The following is a 20,817-nucleotide window of genomic DNA, read 5'->3' on the forward strand; positions in this document are numbered from 1 at the left end:
AGGAAAGGATTTTTCTCTTGCTGAGTTTTCGGGTACTAAGAACACTATAACTCTGACTCCTCAGGGCAGGATGAGGGAGGGAGAGTGGGGGGGTTGCTGTTCTGAAATGGGCTGAGAGACAGATGTTCACACAGAAGAAAGCAGGGCTAAAACATGCAGGGAGAAGAGAGAAAGAGCCCCGATGGTATCATTTAAACCTCTTGATCCACCAAGAAGTTCAAAACCATGTATACACATGCACACACAATCTCTTTTTTATAGATTTTTGGGAAAGTGTTTCTGACCTAACACACATTTTGTTTTTCACCACTTTGCAAGCCTGAATCTAGAAATACAAAGAATCTCCTTGTCTCATAGAGACTAACGTATCCAGAAGGAATGGGAAGTGGTATTGCTGTTTCTTATCAAGGGGGGTAAAAAGGCCTTTGTGCTTCTCAGGTCTTGACTCTTTCTGAAAGGGAGACAACAAGCCTCTAGTGTTTTAGGTCTTAGGTGGGGCACTGGAAACTTCACTTCTCTTTGGCTGTGAGGTGGCTGATGGACTAACCCTTCCAGGGACTGGTTCTGGGAGAAGGTGCTACACTGGCAAATGTGGGGAAGGATGGCTATGAATATATCAGTGCATGCCTGGAGAGAGGATATAGGCTCCAAGAACCATCCCAGAAGTCTAGGCCAAATGGTCAATTTGCCCCCACGCACTGGCTCTTTGAATAGAACCCTTGCAGTTATTGTGCTTCAGAGACACCAACTGATTTTTTTTTTTTTTTTTTTTTTTTTTTTTTTTGGTAACCATGTGAGGAGGACATCTACTGCTTCTTACACACCACAACTCTTTTTCCTTTCCACCTCAATAACAACCTTAGTTCCCACTACCGATACAGCTGACATTCTCCACAGTAATTCTCTAGGGTTCCATAAACCCTACTGGGCCTCCAGCACCACAGTAGTTTGACTCCTGTGACACATTGGTGTCCTCCAAAGTGGAGACATGACAGGTGCCACTGATGTTACTTATCAAAGGGATTGCAGCAATTCGCATAAATGCTGTGAAAGCGTGGACTACTCCAGGAAGACTGTTCCTTCTTTATAATGGCATCTAGAATACTGTGTGAGTCAGAGTATGTGTTCAGTAAATGTCAGTGAACTGCATTTCGTATTACTTTCCCAGTCTCTGCCCACACATTCTTTTGTTTATAGTTGCAGTCTTATGATAATAAAGCATTTTGTGTTCTTTGTATTGTTACAGTACAATTTTGGTTAGACTTGAGAAGTGGCTGATTTCAATCTTGAGAGAGAGAGCAAGACAGCGAGAGCATGGTAGTAAAAATGGAAAATAATTCCTCTAGTTCCATATATGGCACATGGAAATATGATAAATATTTTTTTCAGGGGCACCTAGGTGGTTCAGTCAGTTGAGCATCCTACTCTTGATTTCGGCTCAGGTCATGGTTCAAGCCTTGCATTGGGCTCTGCACTGACAGTGCACAGCCTGCTTGAAATTCTCTCTCTGCCCCTCCTCCACTTGCATGCACTCTCTCTCTCTCAAAAATAAATAAACATTTTTTAAAAAAATATATTTTTCAGTAAAATTAGAGAATGCTTATTTAATGTATTTTTCTTCTGTCTAATCAACAGGCATAAAGTTTTAGTTAAGCAAGATGAATAAACTCTAGAGATCTGCTCTACAACATTGTACATATAGTCAACAATAATGTATCATACACTTAAAAATTTAAGACAATAGATCTCAGGTTAAGTATTTTTATCACAATACAATAACTTTTTTTTTAAGAGAAAGAATGACTTACCAGGGGAAAAAATGTTAGCTTGCCTTTAGATTAGTGTGGAGGAATAAAAATAAACCACCCTCAAAGCAAATATTCGGATTCATCCTTCCCTTAGAGATGAGTGTGAAGTGTTGTTGCCAAATAATAATTCATTCATGTTTATAGTGAAAGAACATATTTTTTTTTATTTTTTTTTCACCCTTTCTTTATTTTTGGGACAGAGAGAGACAGAGCATGAACGGGGGAGGGTCAGAGAGAGAGGGAGACACAGAATCGGAAACAGGCTCCAGGCTCTGAGCCATCAGCCCAGAGCCTGACGCGGGGCTCGAACCCACAGACCGCGAGATCGTGACCTGGCTGAAGTCGGACGCCTAACCGACTGCGCCACCCAGGCGCCCCTGAAAGAACATATTTTTATATTAACTCTTGTTTTATGGTTCTGTATATGAACATAATGCACAGAGGAGTCCTTTCATTCATTACTTGTTCACATTCATTGCATTCTGTAAGGTGGGTGTTGTGCTGGACTTTAGAAATACCAAAGCAAGATGACCAAGACACAGAGCTTAGAATTCTGATGGGAGGACAAGCAAACCCTGTAGAGTGTGTTTGTATAGTGAAGGAAGTGCATGTGCTGAGGTAGGCCAAGAAGTATTTAGGTGAGAACGAGATTTTTCTTGGCTAAGATAACTCTTGAAATACTGTTAAAGCAGAAGAATGTTCTATGCTGAGGGAACAGCATTGTGGGAGGCACAGAGGAATGAAAGAGCATTATAAATGGGGAAACTTTAAGTAGGTCACTATAATTGGAGCGAAGATGCTTGCTGGTTAGTGGCAAAACATGCAGGGTGGCTGGGTAGCTCAGTCAGTTAAGTGTCTGACTCTTGGTTTTGGCTCAGTTCATGATCTCACAGTTCATGAGTTTAAGCCCTGCATCTGTCTTTGTGCCGATGGTGGAGGGCCTGCTTGGGATCCTCTCTTTGCCTCTCTCCCACTCATTCTTTCTCTCTCAAAAACAAAAAACAGAAAACAAAAACAAAAACAAATGTGCAAGAAGAGACGAACACATGGACCCCATTACAGCACATCAAGGTATTATGGGCCAAGCTGTGCTAAGGAATTGATAAAGAGCAGGGATATGACATAAATGACTTTGTTCATTCTTTCAACAAATCATTATTGCATGACTGCTGTGTGTCAGGTACTTTTCTGGACATTCGAAGAATAAACTGAGGACGATGTAAAGAGTTTAATATCTGAATATATCTTAAAAGTATAACTAATATAATTTGCTGACGGACAGCAGGATGTTTGGCCTGACCATTAGCAGGAGGGAGCTGTTATTAACTGCGATGGAAAAGACTGTAAAAGGACCAATTTAAGAGAAAAATTAGGAATTCTGTTTTGTGTATGTCATTATGAAACACATGTTAGACATCCAAGAGATATAAAAGTGTGCTATTGAATATATGGTCTGGAGTTCACAAGAGAGGTCTAAGGGATAAATGTAACTTTGGAGTTATCATCATACAGTTATTCAAACCCATAATACTAGATGAGATGTAGCAGGTGATGGTAGATAGAAAAGACAAGGAGCTAGATGAGATCAGGTAAAATGAAAAGCTGATAGAAAAGAAGACCAAAGACTGAGCCTGGGGGACTTCTACCATGTAGAAGTTCAAGAAATGAAAAGGAGGCAACAAAAGAGACAGAATGGCCAAAATTTAGAAAGGTAACCAGTGTGGTAGCCTGACATCGAAATGAGCAAAATTGTTGGAGGAAGAAAACGTGATCAATTATATCAAATGCCAGGATGATCACATAAACAGAGACTGTTATATTTAGCAATGTGGAGTCATTAGTAATATTAAGGAAAGCTGGTCCACAGGCTTGGTTGTGGCAAACCCTCAACCAGAGTGGATGAAAGAGGAAATGGGAGGGGATAAGTCAGAGATTGTGAGTACAGGCAACTAAAGAATTTTGGGGTAAGGACAAAAGAGGAAAAGGGCAGGAGTGGAAGGGCTAAATGGGGTCAAAAGAGGTTTTTATTTCTTAAGAGGTGGGAAATAATAGCATCTTTGCATGGTGATAAGGGGAACTGGAAAAGGAAAAAAATATTGACGCAGAAGAAAGAAGGAAGAATTACTGCCTGTCCTTTAGTAGACCACAGGAGATGTGATCTAATTCTAGGTGGCAGGACTGGCTTTGGCTAATAGAAGAGAAGATGGACTTTAAGGGCACATGTTCCAGTGTGTGGATTAATGTGGTACCAAAACCAGACAAGAGATCATAGGAAAAGTACAGACCAATATCCCATGTAAATATGGACACAAAAGTCTTCAAGAGAACTAGTGTATTCGTTTTCTATGGCTGCCCTAATAAATTACCACTAACATGGTGGCTGAAAACAACAGAAATTTATTATCTCACAGTACAGGAGGCCAGAGGTCTGAAATCAGTATCTCCGTGCTAAAGTCATGTGTCAGCAGGACAGGGCTCCTCTGGAGGCTCTAGGGGAGAAACCATTCCTCGCTTTTTCTAGTTTCTGAAGGCAGCTTGAATTCTTCACCTTGTGGCTGCATCACCCCAAACTCTGCCTCCATGGTTATATTATCTTCTCTTCTCCTGTTTGTAATCTCTCTCTGCCTCTTTCTTATTAGAATACTTATGACTGAATTTGGGGCCCACTCAGATAATCCTTGATAATCTTCTCATGTCATGTCTTTAATTTAATAACACCTGGAAAGTCTTTGTCCTGTAAGATAACATTTCTCTGGGGCTGTCAGAGAACCCAACGTCTTAATTCCAGACTCATACTTTCCTTCTGTTGAATTTTGTTTCAGGGGCCCAACTATCCCCTTTGAGAGTCCCCTCTCAGTCCCCCAGGCAAGTGTATATAAATGAACCCCCACCACAGACACTAGGTGAATTCATTTACCAGATGCTTCCTTCTGCCTCTGTGTAGGTTAGTTTAACTTGTATAAAAACTGTGGAAGGTATATCATGCACTATACCTAATCTGTACCATGGTGCCATCTAACAGCCAGGTATAAATTTCAGTTCTGGCTTAAGTCGGACCATTTTTTTTAATGCTAGAATTAATTGAGATATCATAAAAGTGCCTAGCCCAGAATCTAGCACATAATAAAAGATTGGTGAATGGTAGGACTCATTATAATTTTTTAATGTTGTTTAATCTCACCAGCAAGTGGGTAGGAATGAAGTCACACAAACATCTAAATCTAGCAATCAGTCAGTCTCCAGGGATGAAAGAATCCAGTCCTGTAAGAATTCCCCTTTCTGTTTGTATTTCTTTGAGTGTTTAAGGAATATATGCCCATGAAAATGAAAGTCCTGGCTGTCATTTACAGTTTCAATTGCTAGAGACCTACAGTCCCTGGAGACTTTACTTCTATTGTTGGAGCAAAGGTAACACTTTGTAACTAGAGTTTTAATGTATAGATTTTTACTGAGTTATAATTACAATATATGTATGTTTTATATTCTGTTTTTGTTTATATATATTGCATTATAAATTCTTTAAACTTATTGTTAAGCATTATTTAAAAATCACTGTAAGTTGACAGAATATAATTTATTTCACAATCCCTTATTGCTGAAATTTTTATATAAGGTAATAATCCCTAGTAACTGCATATAAATTTGTAATTATGTAGGTGATAGTTCCTGGAACAGATTTCTAGAAATGAAATTACTTGATCAAAATGTACTGATTATCTTCCTTTGAATCCAAATTAAATTTCAGTACTATCTGGGTATTCTGACAACTATTACTAGTTATGTTTAAGTTATCTCTCGCTGTATAATAAACTAACCTAAAATATACCAGCTTAAAACTACAAATACTTATATCTCACAGTTTCCAAGGGTCAAAGAGCTGGGTTCTATCTCAGAGTTTCTCATGAGGTTTCACTTAAGATCTCAAATGGAGCCACAGTCATCTCAGGGCTTGATAAGAGCTAGATAATGCAATTCCAACATGGTTCACCCACATGACTGTGGGCAGGCCTCAGTTTCTTGTTGGCTATTGGACCAAGGTCCTCAGGTCTTTGCTGACAAAGGCCAAAGCTCTCCCTCAGTTCCTTGCCACATGGATCTCTCCTTGGAGCAGCTCACAATATGGCAGCTGTTTTCCCCAGAGCAAGTGATTCAAGAGAGAGTGAGAAACAGAGCAACCAAGGTGGAAACGATAGTGTCTGTTAAAGGCCTAGTCTTTGAAATTGCACACTGTCACTTTTGTTCTATTTTTTTTTTGTTAAAAGTGAGTCATTAAGTCCAGCCCACACTCAAGGGGAGGGAAACTGGACTCCAATTTTAGGGTGGCACATCAAAGAATTTGTAGGCATATTTTTAATTTTTTTTTTCAACGTTTATTATTTATTTTTGGGACAGAGAGAGACAGAGCATGAACGGGGGAGGGGCAGAGAGAGAGGGAGACACAGAATCGGAAATAGGCTCCAGGCTCTGAGCCATCAGCCCAGAGCCCGACGCGGGGCTCGAACTCACGGACTGCGAGATCGTGACCTGGCTGAAGTCGGACGCTTAACCGACTGCGCCACCCAGGCGCCCCTGTAGGCATATTTTTAAAATCACCATAACCTAGGAGTTGGGCCTTCCTTCCTTCCTCCCATTCCTTCTTCCTTCTCCCCTTCTTCCCTTCCTTCTTTCTTTTCTTCCTTACCCATTCTTTTTACTTGTTGAAGAAAGGAGGGTGTCCACCCTGACCTCATTCCTGAGAAGGATCCCCAGAAGACTAGATTAAAACTTCCAAATAGGCAAAAAATTGGTAGAATTTTCATAAGCCCATGATAGAACCAACATGGTCCTCAAATCATAGGAGTTCCCAGATAGTGTGATGACAGTGGCTGAAGGGGAGAAATTTCAACCATAGCCAGACCCTATTGCTGGCACATAACTCAGGATGTGCCTCCCTTGAGGAGAAGAGATAATAAGCAGTGTGAAAGAATCCTGAATAAGAGGGCTTCCACAGTAAACAAAATTGCTAACGGTTTGGTGTTTACGGCCTTGTAATTATTAAGATTTGAATTGGCATTTGATACCTCGGATGAACATATCCATTTTTGAATTTAAATCAAATGATTAAACACACACATGGATTTGTTAATGCTAAGGAAATTACTCCAAAAAGCAGGGTGGAAAGGAACTGCAGAAAATAAACTTGAAAACTTCTGTGGAGCAAGAGAGAGAAAGGTTAATCTGCAGGGAAATGCCACTGTGGAAACTTGGATTATTTGTAAGACTTCAAGGACTCACTGGACCTTTATCTGCCTCTCCCTGCCAAATTCGTACTGATAATGATTTAGGAGGAGAAAGAAAGGGAGATGCCTCAAAATGCTAAGCTCAGAGTCAGGAAGGACTTTAGTTACTTCAGTCTTAGAACTCTGTGGGAAGAGTTGATAGGGTATGGCCTGGAGGTAGTACAGCTGTTTGCAGTACTAAAAACAAAGTATCAGATCCTTACAGGCACACACAACCATTGTTCTGTGACTGGCGTAGGATAGAAGGTTGGGATGGGAGATGAAGCAGGTAAACTGTAACCGACAGAGGTCCCATCCTCTGTTACAGAGAATGTCAGGGCTGGATCCCTGGGTGGTTCAGTCTGTTAAGCATCTGACTCTTGATTTCAGCTCACGTTGTCATCTCGATGTTAGTGAGTTCCAGCCCCATGCCGGGTTCTGTGCTGATAGTGCAGAGCCTCCTTGCGATTCTCTCTCCCGCTCTCTCTGCCCATTCTCTCTCTTAAAAATAAACAAATAAACTTAAAAAATTAAAAAAAAAATGTCAGGTGGGTCAGGAAGCAATCAGGATTTAGTGTTCCATAAAGCTATGGACTTGGCCCCTCAAAGACCAGATTTAAGTCCTGCAAAATAAGAGAAATTTTTGCCTAGCATTGAAAGGAGAATCTTCTGGAACAATACTCTGTAATGCAGTGAATTAAAACTGACCACCACTTTGATAATGTTAATGGAAAATGGCCATTCTCTACAGGCATGTATTGTTTTTCAATTTTTAATGTGTATTTATTTTTGATATATAGAGAGAGACAGAGTGCAAGCAGGGGAGGGCAGAGAGAGAGGGAGACACAGAATCCGAAGCAGGCTCCAGGCTCCGAGCTGTCAGCACAGAGCCTGACATGGGGCTCGAACCCATAAACCGTGAGATCATGACCTGAGCCGAAGTCTGGTGCTTAACCAACTGAGCCACCCAGGCACCCCCAGGAATGTATTCTTAATCATAATTAACATTTACTGAGAACTTCTGTGTCATGCAGACTGCTGGTCTTTGTATACATTATTTCATTTCATCCTCACAACTATTCTTGACCACTTAACATCACTTCTGACTGAAGATAATAAAACTGAGCCTTACTGAAGTCTCCAAGTAACTTTAACTCTTGTTCAAAGTCTCACAGCTGGCAAGTGGGCAGGGGGAGATTTGAATGCAGTCTCAAACCCTCCAAACTGGATTCAAACCCCTATGCTATGAGAACAGTCTGGAATGACCTTTTTTTTTTTTTTTTTTTTTTTTGGTAATGATTTAGTGGTTAAAGTCTGACCTGCTGGGGAAAGGAAAGAACAGAGGACACACAGACTCAGAATAGACAGGATCTAGCAACAAATGTGTCGGTAGCATGGTCACTTCTCTGGTATAGGGGGTTTTGAGGGCAAAATGGTGAAAAGCTATGGAAATAATGAGAACATAAGAGTGAGGTAGTGCTGATAACATCAGCACTGAAATAGGGCCAATGAAGAATTCCACTATTCACTGCGCACTTGCTATAAAGGCACTAAGTCTGGGATACGGCAAGAAGGAGGTATTCCAGAAGAAGCCACCCAGCAAGTAGAGACACCCTGATCAGAATGTCACCCTGATCAGAAAATATGAAAAGGGTGGATCGTCTGACCAGATCATTGTCCCTGGATATGCCTTGAGCAGAAGATAGCTGCTAACCACAGGTCACATAGGCCCAAATCAATAGGACCCAGCCTGTAGGTCCAGCCCCATTCCTGCAGGAGTCCATTATGGGGAAAAGGAGGCTATGGACGAAGATAAGTAATCTACAGAAGATGTCACAAAGTTGCCCAGTTTCCTGGTCACATGCACTGCTTCTGTTCTGCATGGGCATGGGACTGACCAGCACATTCCCTTCAAGCACGTAGGAGTCTATGACCCTGAGAGGAAGCCAGAAATACCAGAATGCCCCAGTTAACACATTGCCCATTTCTCCAACTGCCACAATGTAATGTGTGGGTGGGGAGCAGAAGATCTTTGCGTGGAATTGAAATATTCTTCAGAGAACACAGTGTCTATGTGTATGCTCAGTGGTCTATGTGTTCAGATCTTCCTTTTACCACTTATTAGATTGACCTTGAGAAATTACTTACCTTCTACAAGTCTAAATTTTCCCATCCATCTGATAGGCTTGATAATAATAACGACTACATCATAAGATTATTTTGAGGACTAAGTCACAACATACAGAAAACATTTATCACAGTGAATAGCATATAGTAAAGGTCCTATATGGGGGATTATAGAAATACTTATGTATTAGAGAAAAAAATGTTAGTTCATGAACTGGCACAATGTTTCGTATAAGAACATTATTGATCATTTTTTTTAAATGCACAATGCCTCAAGAGGCTCATTGAGTAAAGAAGATGAAATTTCGTGTAGAAAAGGTAAATAGCATGACCTGGATGAGCTGGAGTTAGAGCATATTTAAGATGCTTGCTGTGCTATCTGTGCTGTTCTGTAAACACCTTCTGTGCCTTCCTGTCTTCAGCTAGAGTCGGCTACTCACACAGCCTCTGTGAGGGCCCAGGGTATGGGTTGGGAGAGTGTAGTCCTCAGGGCCATGTGGGGCATGTGGAAAAGAGTGTAAAGTGGATAGAATGCACAAGATGAGATGTGTAGAGTGGGATTGAGAATGCTGCAAAAGCAGGAAATCTGAGCTAGTGATGAGCAGGAGAAATGCAAGCCTCCCAGGAGTTCTTGGAGACACTCAAAAGGAAAATGGATATCCAACTACATGTGCAATGGGAGTTTGAGCAAATTTTATTTAAATCTTGAAGTACTGGGTAGCCACAGCAGGTTCAAGGACTCTGAGGACTTACAAACAGCTGATACTTAGGTTACAATCATTACTTTGATTCCAAACTTAATAATATTCGTCAATGGTTGACAAAAATGGTGATGTGTCTTGAAGTACTCATTTATCTGTGTTTTCATGAAGGCATTTGTGTTCTGCTGAAGGAAGGCACAGTGGGCTGAATATAAGCTTGCCAAAGCCAAATCCTAATCCCCAGAACCTGTGAATATGATACACGGGTAAAAGCAGTTTTGCAGCTGCAATTAATTTAAGGATTTTGAGCTGAGGAGATTATCCTGGATTATTCAGGCGGGGCCAGTGTAGTCACAAGGGTTCTTTTTTTTTTTTTTTAATTGTTAATGTTTATTTATTTTTGAGACAGGGAGAGACAGAGCATGAATGGGGGAGGGTCAGAGAAAGAGGGAGACACAGAATCTGAAACAGGCTCCAGGCTCTGAGCTGTCAGCACAGAGCCCGACGCGGGGCTCGAACTCACGGACCGCGAGATCATGACCTGAGCCGAAGTTGGATGCTTGTTTGGGAAGACCTTTATCTCTCCTTCTATTCTAAATGACAGACTTGCTGGATAAAGGATTCTCGGCTGCATATTTTTTCTGTCTAGCACACTGAAAATCTCGTGCCAATTCTTTCTGGCCTGCCAAGTTTCAAAAGAGAGATCAGTCACGAGTCTTATAGGTCTCCTTTTATATGTGAGGGCACGTTTACCCCTTGCTGCTTTCAGAATTTTCTCTTTATCCTTGTATTTTGCCAGTTTCACTATGATATGTCGTGCAGAAGATCGATTCAAGTTACGTCTGAAGGGAGTTCTTTGTGCCTCTTGGATTTCAATGCCTTTTTCCTTCCCCAGTTCAGGGAAGTTCTCAGCTATTATTTCTTCAAGTACCCCTTCAGCACCTTTCCCTCTCTCTTCCTCCTCTGGGATACCCATTATGCGTAGATTATTTCTTTTTAGTGTATCACTTAGTTCTCTAATTTTCCCCTCATACTCCTGGATTTTTTTATCTCTCTTTTTCTCAGCTTCCTCTTTTTCCATAACTTTATCTTCTAGTTCACCTATTCTCTCCTCTGCCTCTTCAATCCGAGCTGTGGTGGTTTCCATTTTGTTATGCATTTCGTTTAAAGTGTTTTTCAGCTCCTCGTGACTGTTCCTTAGTCCCTTGATCTCTGTAGCAAGAGATTCTCTGCTGTCAGCTATACTGTTTTCAAGCCCAGCGATTAATTTTATGACTATTATTCTAAATTCACTTTCTGTTATATTATTTAAATCCTTTTTGATCAGCTCATTAGCTGTTGTTATTTCCTGGAGATTCTTCTGAGGGGAATTCTTCCGCTTGGTCATTTTGGATAGTCCCTGGCGTGGTGAGGACCTGCAGGGCACTTCCCCTGTGCTGTGGTGTATAACTGGAGTTGGTGGGCGGAGCCACAGTCAGACCTGATGTCTGCCCCCAGCCCACCGCTGGGGCCACAGTCAGACTGGTGTGTGCCTTCTCTTCCCCTCTCCTAGGGGCGGGATTCACTGTGGGGTGGGGTGGCCTGTCTGGGCTACTTGCACACTGCCAGGCTTGTGATGCTGGGGATCTGGCGTCTTAGCTGGGGTGGGTAGGCAAGGTGCACAGGGGCAGGAGGGGCAGGCTTAGCTTTCTTCTCCTTAGGTGATCCACTTCAGGAGGGGCCCTGTGGCAGCAGGAGGGAGTCAGATCCGCTGCCGGAGGTTTGGCTCCGCAGAAGCGCAGAGTTGGGTGTTTGCGCGGAGCGAGCAAGTTCCCTGGCAGGAACTGGTGCTCTTTGGGATTTTGGCTGGGGGATGGGCGGGGGAGATGGCGCTGGCGAGCGCCTTTGTTCCCCACCAAACTGAGCTCTGTTGTCCGGGGGCTCAGCAGCTCTCCTTCCCTTTGTCCTCCAGCCTTCCCGCTTTCTGAGCAGAGCTGTTAACTTATGACCTCCCAGACGCTAAGTCACGCTTGCTGTCGGAACACAGTCCATCAGGCCCCTCCGCTTTTTGCCAGCCAGACTCGGGGGCTCTGCTTGGCCGGCGAGCCGCCCCTCCGCCCCGGCTCCCTCCCGCCAGTCCGTGGAGCGCGCACCGCCTCACCGCCCTTCCTACCCTCTTCCGTGGGCCTCTCGTCTGCGCTTGGCTCCGGCGACTCCGTTCTGCTAATCCTCTGGTGGTTTTCTGGGTTATTTAGGCAGGTGTAGGTGGAATCTAAGTGATCAGCAGGACGCGCGGTGAGCCCAGCGTCCTCCTACGCCGCCATTTTCCGGTTCCTTTCCCGAAGTTGGATGCTTAACCGACTGAGCCACCCAAGCGCCCCACAAGGGTTCTTTTTAAAAAATTATTTATTTATTAAAATTTACATCCAAGTTGCTTAGCATATAGTACAATAATGATTTCAGGAGTAGAATCCAGTGATTCATCACCTACGTATAACACCCAGTGCTCATCCCAACAAATGTCCTCCTTTCTGCCCCTTGCCCATTTAGCCCATTCCCCCACCCACAACCCCTCCAGCAACCCTCAGTTTGTCTCTGTATTTAAGAGTCTTTTATGTTTTGTCCCCCTCTCTGTTTTTACATTATTTTTGCTTCCCTTACCTTATGTTCACCTGTTTTGTATCTTAAATTCCACATATGAGTGAAGTCATATGATATTTGTCTTTCTCTGACTAACTTCACTTAGCATAATACACTCTAGTTCCATCCATGTTGTTGCAAATGGCAAGATTTCATTCTTTTTGATTGCCGAGTAATATTCCATTGTATATATATATACTACATCTTCTTTATCCATAAATCAGTGGATGGACATTTGAGCTCTTTCCATAATTTGGCTATTATCTACAGCACTACTATAAACATTGGGGTGCATGTGCCCCTTTGAAACAGCACTCCTATATCCTTTGGATAAAACCTAGTAGTGCAATTGCTGGGTCGTAGGGTAGTTATATTTTTAACTTTTTTTGAGGAACCTCTATACTGTTTTCCAGAGTGGCTGCAGCAGTTTACATTTCCAGCAGCAGTGCAAAAGTGTTCCTATTTCTCTACATCCTCGTCAACATCTGTCATTGCCTGAATTGTCAATTTTAGTCATTCTGAAAGGTGTGAGGTGGTATCTCATTATGGCTTTGACTTGTATTTCCCTGATGATGAGTGATGTTGAGCATTTTTTTCCTGTGTCTGTTAGCCATCTGGATGTCTTCTTGGGAAAAGTGCCTATTCATGTCTTTTGACCATTTCTTCACTGGTTTATTTGTTCTTTGGGTGTCGAGTTTGATAAGTTCTTTATAGATTTTGGACACTAACCCTTTATCTGGATATGTCATTTGCAAATATCTTCTCCCTTTCTGTCAATTGCCTTTTAGTTTTGCTGATTGTTTCCTTTGCTGTGCAGAAGATTTTATCTTGATTAGGTCCCAGTAGTTCATTTTTGCTTTCATTTCCCTTGCCTACGGAGACACGTTGAGTAAGAAGTTGTTGTGGCCAAGGTCAAAGAGGTTCTTGCCTGCTTTCTCCTCTAGGATTTTGATGGCTTCCCATCTTACATTTAGGTCTTTCATCCATTTTGAGTTTATTTTTGTTTGTGGTGTAAGAAAGTGGTCCAGGTTCATTCTTCTGCATGTTGCTGTCCATTTTTCCCAATACCATTTGCTAAAGGGACTGTCTTTATTCCATTGGGTGTTCTTTCCTCTTTTGTAAAAGATTAGTTGGGCATACATTTGTGGGTCCTTTCTGGGTTTTCTATTCTGTTCTGTTGTTCAAAGTGTCTGTTTTTGTGCCAGTACCATACTGTCTTGATGATTACAGCTTTGTAATACAGCTTGAAGTACAGGATTGTGATGCCTCAAGCTTTGGATTTCTTTTTCAGGATGGCTTTGGCTATTCAGGGTCTTTTGTGGTTCCATACAAATTTTAGGATTGTTTGTTCTAGTGCTGTGAAGAATGCTGGTGTTACTTTGATAAGGATTGAACTGAATATGTAGATTGCTTTGTATAGTATCAACATTTAAACAATATTTGTTCTTCCAATCCATGAGCATAGAATGTTTTTCCATTTTTTTGTGTGTCTTCTTCAATGTCTTTCATAAGCTCTCTATAGTTTTCAGTGTATAGATTTTTCACTTCTTTGGTTAGGCTTATTCTTAGGTATTTTATGGTTTTTGGTGCAATTGTAAATGGAATTGATTCCTTGATTTCTCTTTCTGCTACTTCATTATTGCTATAGAGAAATGCAGCCAATTTCTGCGCATTGATATTTATATCATGCAACTTTGCTGAATTCATGGATCAGTTCTAGCAGTTTTTTGGTGGAATCTTTTGGGTTTTCCACATAGAGTATCATATTGTCTCAGAGGAGTGAAAATTTGACTTCCTCCTTGCCGATTTGAATGCCTTTTATTTCTTTGTGTTGTCTGATTGCTGAGGCTAGGACTTCCAACACTATGTTGAATAACAATGATGAGAATGGACATCCTTGTCGTGTTCCTGACACAAAGCTATCAGTTTTTCCCCACTGAGGATGATATTAGCAGTGGGTCTTTCATATATGGCTTTTAAATCTTGAGCTATGATCCTTCTATCTCTACTTTCTTGAGGGGTTTTTATCGAGAAAGGATGCTCTTTATCTCTCCTTCTACTTCGAATGACAGCTTTGCTGGATAAAGAATTCTTGGCTGCATATTTTTCCAATTCAGCACATTGAATATATCCTGCCACTCCTTTCTAGCCTGCCCAGTTTCTGTGGATAGGCTGCTGCAAACCTGTTCTGTTTTCCCGTATAGGTTAAGGACTTTTCTCCCTTGCTCCTTTCATAATTCTTTCCCTGTCTGTGTATTTTGTGAATTTGACTATGCTATGCCTTGGTGATGATTGATTTTTGTTGAATCTAATGGGAGTTCTCTGTACTTCTTGGATTTTGATGTCTCTGTCTTTCTGCAGATTAGGAAAGTTTTCCACTATAATTTGCTCACAAAAACCATCTAACCCTTTTTCTATCTCTTCATTTTCTGGGAATCCTCTAATTCAGATGTTATTCCTTTTTAATAAGTCACTGAGTTCTCTAATTCTTGTATCATGCTCTTTTGCCTTAATTTTCCTCTTTTTGTTTTGCTTCATTATTCTCCATAATTTTGTTTTCTATATCACTGATTCTCTGCTCTGTTTCATCCATCCTTGCTGCCGTGGCATGCATTTGAGATTGCATCTCGGTTATAGCATTTTTAGTTTTGTCCTGACTACATTTTACTTCTTTTATCTCCATACAAAGGTATTTTATGCTTTTTTTTAACCCCAGCTAGTATTCTTATTATTGTAGTTCTAAATTATAGTTCAGACATCCTACTTATATCGGTGTTGATTAAGCCCCTGGGTATCATTTTTTCCTGTTCTTTCTTTTTGGGTGAATTCTTCTTTTTGTCATTTTGAAGGAAGAAAAAGAATTAATAAAATACAAAATTAAAATTAAAAACTTAAAAACAACACAAAAATCAAATAAAGGAAACAAGATCCTAGGTGTTTTGGTCTGGTTGTTGAGAAAAGCTTGATATAATAGAGAAAAAAAGGAAAGAAAAGAAAAAAAATGTAAGAAAAAGTTTAAAAATTAAAAAAAATGTATATGATAAAATAGACTAAAATGAAATAGAATTTTAAAATTTACAAAAAATAAACATAGTAAAAAGAATTAAAAATTTTTTTGTTTATTTATCTTTGAGAGAACACAAGTGGGGTAAGGGTAGAGAGTGGGAGACATAGGATCTGAAGCAGGCTTTGCGCTGACTGTCTGAGAGAGGCAAGCCTAATGTGGAGCCCCAACTCACAAACTGCAAGATCATGACCTGAGCTGAAGTTGGAAGTTCAACTGACTGAGCTATCCTGGTGCCCTGACACACTTTATTTTTATCTTCTATGTCTTCAACTGTATTTTTAGCAGTACCTATTTTCCCTTGTGCTCCTTTCAACTCATTTTGTTCTGTGAATGATTTTATATTTTCTCTTTTCTGATTTCTCCCAGCTTATATTCTATCACTTTCTATTTCTTCACCAAACTTCTCAAACTCAAAGAATTATTAATATTACTGCTGTTAGTTAAATAAATGAGCCTATAAAAGAAATTGTGTTTCAAGTTGCATATGTGTCTGGGTAGTCAGAGTAACGTCAAGGTATTCCAGATAATATGAGGAAATGTTGAGGAAAGAAGGTTGTGTTACCACCTACAAATATAATTGTATAGTGGATTTTTGCTCAGGTGTTATCAAAGAGTGTATCCTGAAAATAGGGGCAATCAATGGAGGAACCTTCTTATAATAGCTAATTCTGCTCTTATTGATAATATGTAGTAGAAGTGAGTTACTAGTATGTGTCATGAAGAGCAATGTCTAGTGAAGAGTTTGCTAATACAGTGCCTGGTAAGCCTCCTATGGTAAATAGGAAAATAAAGCCTAAGGCTCATAGTATAGTGGGGGATCATTCAATGTTGACTCCATGAAGGGTGGTGAGTCAGCTAAATATTTTTATTCCTGTGGAAATAGCAATGATTATGGTAGCTGATATGAAGTATGCTCATGTATCAATGTCTATTCCCAAGGTGAACATGTGGTGAGCTCATACAGTGAAACCTAGAAAGCCAATAGATATTATTGCTCAGACTATTCCTATCTCTGCTCCATGTTCTTGTATTATAGAGGTAATTGCTTAGTTAAGATTTGCTCATGTATGTTAAATATCTGGTGGTAATTTTTGTTTGCTCCTTGGTAACATTATTCTAGTGAGTGTTCTTAACTTGTTAGTTGATTTTCCTTTTCCTTTCTTCTTCTGCTTCTTCTCCTTCTCCATCTAGTACTTTATGTGACTCCTGAACAAATTTATTTTTTAAAATTTATCAGTGAAACAGATCATTTCCCCAGTTATTTGCAGGAGTTTTAGGGAGTGAGAGAGGACCAACACTTTGTGGCAGAATAGCTGGATAGGTAACCATAAGTTTTGTTTGTTTATTTGTTTAACAATATAAAATCTCTCTTCCACTGCTATAGAGACAGATTGCTTCATTAAAAATGGCCCCTTTGTATGACTTCTCATTTGGCTTTGCCTTCACCAATATTTGGAACCAAACTGAATTCCTGCAGTTAATGCATGTTCCTTCTAACTATTATTGTAGACCTGGGATATAAGTTTTTGTACCTTTGTGTGTGTGCCTCTGTTCCAGGAAATGTACTTTTATTTTGGATCTTTTGAGCTATACAGTTGCAGCATTTGCCCCAACCCCTTCTGTTTCTTTGTGAGCATTTGCCTGCTTGATCCTCATTGATTTTGAAAGCTTTTTAATCTATTTTATGGTTTGGAGTTTTAACTGTCTTCTAGTTTTGCCAAAAACAACTTTAGTGTTTTGTTTCTCTTTTTCTTCATTGGTTTTGGATGATTTCCAGGAAAGGAAGACAGAAATGTCAATTTTATGCCACTATTTTCAAACAGGATATTTCTATCTTAAATTTAGACATTCCTCATCCTTGCTCTCCTCCCCCCACTTACATTCTTCCTCTTTGTAATTTATCTGAGTTCATAGTCTCATCTGAATGAATTACTATCAAATTGTCATCTTTATCCCTGGCTTCTCTTCTTTTGATTATTCTCTCCTTTGCCTATTGTCATCTTCACATGGATATTTCTAAGAAATCCCTTATATTACTGTCCTTCTCTATACTTTTATGTTCCTGATCTTAGTCAATGGCATCACAGTTCTCTCAGGTCATCTAGCTGAAAATCCTAGAATTAAATTTGTGTGCCTCTTTTTGTCCATTCTATATTCAAAATTTTTCCTACATCATCTTTTTCTTTTTCTTTCCACTGTTATCATTCTAAACTGGACCCCACACGTAGATACTGCAAATTATTATTCTTGTATGCCTTATCCAATGCCAATTCAACCATTCACTGTGTCAGAGTTAACTTCCTTAAATACATCTCATTGTGTTATTCTTTTCCTCAAAAACCTCCATGGCTTACCAACATACACATAAAAATCTCTTTGACCTTCCTTAAATTGACATCTGGACTGTCTACCAACATAAAATTGTTTCCTAAGAATACTCTTCATTCCTTTATTACATAACTTTATCTTTGTTCTTTATCCTCATTTGCTGATATTCAAGGTTCTGCTTAATGAGGCCCTTTCAAAATATCCATTTGTAGTTATTTGCTCCTTTCTCTACACTCTTAAAATTCTTTTTTTTATACTTATTTTTTGCACACATTGTTGCATGTTGTGCATGTGTTTGCCTTCCCCATTCCTATCAATTCCTGAAACACAGGAACAGTGCCTTTTTCAACTTATATTATCCATATCACATAATATATAGTACTTGCATAATGAATGTCATTTCTTGATTTGAATTTAAATAAGTTATGCTAACAGATATTTGTAGTATATCCTAGTGAATAAACATACATAAACTTATTTTTATATACAATAATTATATACATATCTTATATATAATTATATATATTGCTAATATAGTATATTATATATAATAATATGTATTATATATATGTATTTTTTTCTTTCTTTCTTCTTGGATTCTACTTTATTTGGTAAAACTCAGAAGCTAACAACCAATTCACTTCTCTCTGAGGAAGGCAGTTGACCAAAGACAAAAAGCTGTTGCTTAGGCATCACCCAAGCAATATAAAACTATCTCCAGGTTTTATACTCAGGCAATCCGTGGCCTAGTGGTCAGGCCTCCAAATCCAAAGCTCTCAGAAGAAATAAAAGAGAGTAAAAGGGAGCTCTCATTCTGAGACAACAAAATCTTCTTGCTCCTCTTTTCCCCTACCCACAACCTGCCCATCCTCTAGCTTCAACAAAGATAATAGAAGAAAAGCATGAATGTGAGAGATAGACAGGCATACAGACACACACACACACACACATACACACACACACACACACACACACACAAACACAATTTTCTTTCTTTCAAAGAGCTACAAAATCCCTGCCTGGAAGGAAGACAATTGGCAACACCACTCAAGGCTTGGTGGTCCAAGGTGATGGTTGGAATCGTGTGGAACTGGTAAAAATTAAGGGGAAAAAACATTTCACTGTCAGCTCACTTCCAGATCTCCAGTGAACTGGTTTCAGTTTTAGGAAATCCTCATTTCCAAAAGAAGTGGACTGTGGCCTCTGGGGCAGCTGGTTTAGGGAAAGGTTTCCCATAATAAGGAAGTCAATGGTGGGAAATGGAGAATCAGGGTAGGAGGGCAAAGCCTTTGAGGAGAGTGTAGGAAAGGAGATCCTTGCCCTTGGATATTTATAAATAAATAATATATTATGATATATAATAAAATTATCAATATTATTTATTGTATTATGTAGCATACACTTAAAATTTGTTTGAATTTTTATGTACTAATACAATATCTTTTAGTATTCCTTTAATTTTTATTTTCCAGTATATATTTTTTAAAAGCCCCTGCATCTACCTTTCCAATGGTTTGAAAAATTTGCATGGTGAGGTGTATGTATCCTGGTTATCAGGAGATTTAACGCTTTTTAACTTGTTATGGTGTTTACTGTCCTTCCTCTGCAACATATTACTAATTGTTAGGTATTCTTTCCATTTATTTCTCAAAGCATCAATAGCACAAGGTTGTTGTAGATTTCCTGAGTTTTACTGACAGTTTGGGGTTATAGAACATTGTTAGAGTGCTCAGCACAAAAACTTCCCAGCCACTTCTGCCATATGGAAGTTATCACTGCATAACCTTCTTAGGATTCTCCTTGCTGATTTCTTGCTCATCTATTCCTCCCAATCCTCAACTATTTTGCAAGATACTTCTCCATAATTCTGTAACTCCCAAAGTAGTTATCTATTTTACCTTCCAGGAAAAGATTCAAAATTCTTGTTGCTTTATATATCAAGATGCTTTTAGTAGGTACAGAAAACCCTATGCAAAATGGCTTAAGTCACTAAAATGTTTATTACCTCATACATGAAGTCCAGAGGTAGGGAGGTTCTAGCTGGAGTTAAAGGTTCAATGACACCATAAAGTACCCTGGTTCTTTAGAGTTTGCTTTTCTTATCTACAATCCTTAATGTATTGCTTTCTTTCCCAGGCTACCTCTCTTCAGAAAATATCTGCAGCAGTTCTTAGCATCATAATTAAACACAACATTGAGAAGTACAGAGAGATTGTCTCCTCCAGTTTCTTATTCTTAAGGGAAGAGAAATCTTTCCCAGAAGCCTCCACTCAGAACTCCCTCACATACCTATAGAAAGCCCCAGCCCTCATGCATCACTGACTTAGATAGGCAAGATTTACTTCTGAGTTAGGGATATGCCCACTTTTGCATAGGAATTCAAATTCTCAAAATATTGTAAGCATGGAAGAAGTAGGGAATTAATTTTGTATAGGCAACCAATAGTGCTTGCATACTTCATTATGCATCACAATTTAATACTTTCTGTTCTTCTTTAAATTTTTTCTGCCTAAAAATATCGATGGGGGGAAATTCATCTTTATAATCATACCAATATAGTGAGGTATCTTCTCTAAAGAGAAGTGCAGTTTTTTTTGTTTGCTTATTTTGTTTGGTGAGGAATTCTGCTTTCTTGGGCTCATCAGCTCAACCTGCAGCAATTAGCTGCTACACAACATGTTTTTTCCATCTTATGATTTTTTTAATTTTTAATTTGTCTTCAATTTTGCAAGGTCATAGTGAGAGCATATCTAGGTCTTTAAAATTACTCTATTTATTTATTTATAAGTGTTTATTTTTGAGAGAGAGAGAGAGAGCGCATGCATGTATGGGCACATGAGCTGGGAGGGGCAAAGAGAGAGGGAGACAGAATCCAAAGTGGGCTGTTTGCTGACAGCAGGGAGCCCGAT

Source organism: Puma concolor, chromosome B4 (assembly GCF_028749965.1).
Source record: "Puma concolor isolate L17-30 chromosome B4, mPumCon1.1.hap2, whole genome shotgun sequence".
Taxonomy (NCBI): Eukaryota; Metazoa; Chordata; class Mammalia; order Carnivora; family Felidae; genus Puma; species Puma concolor.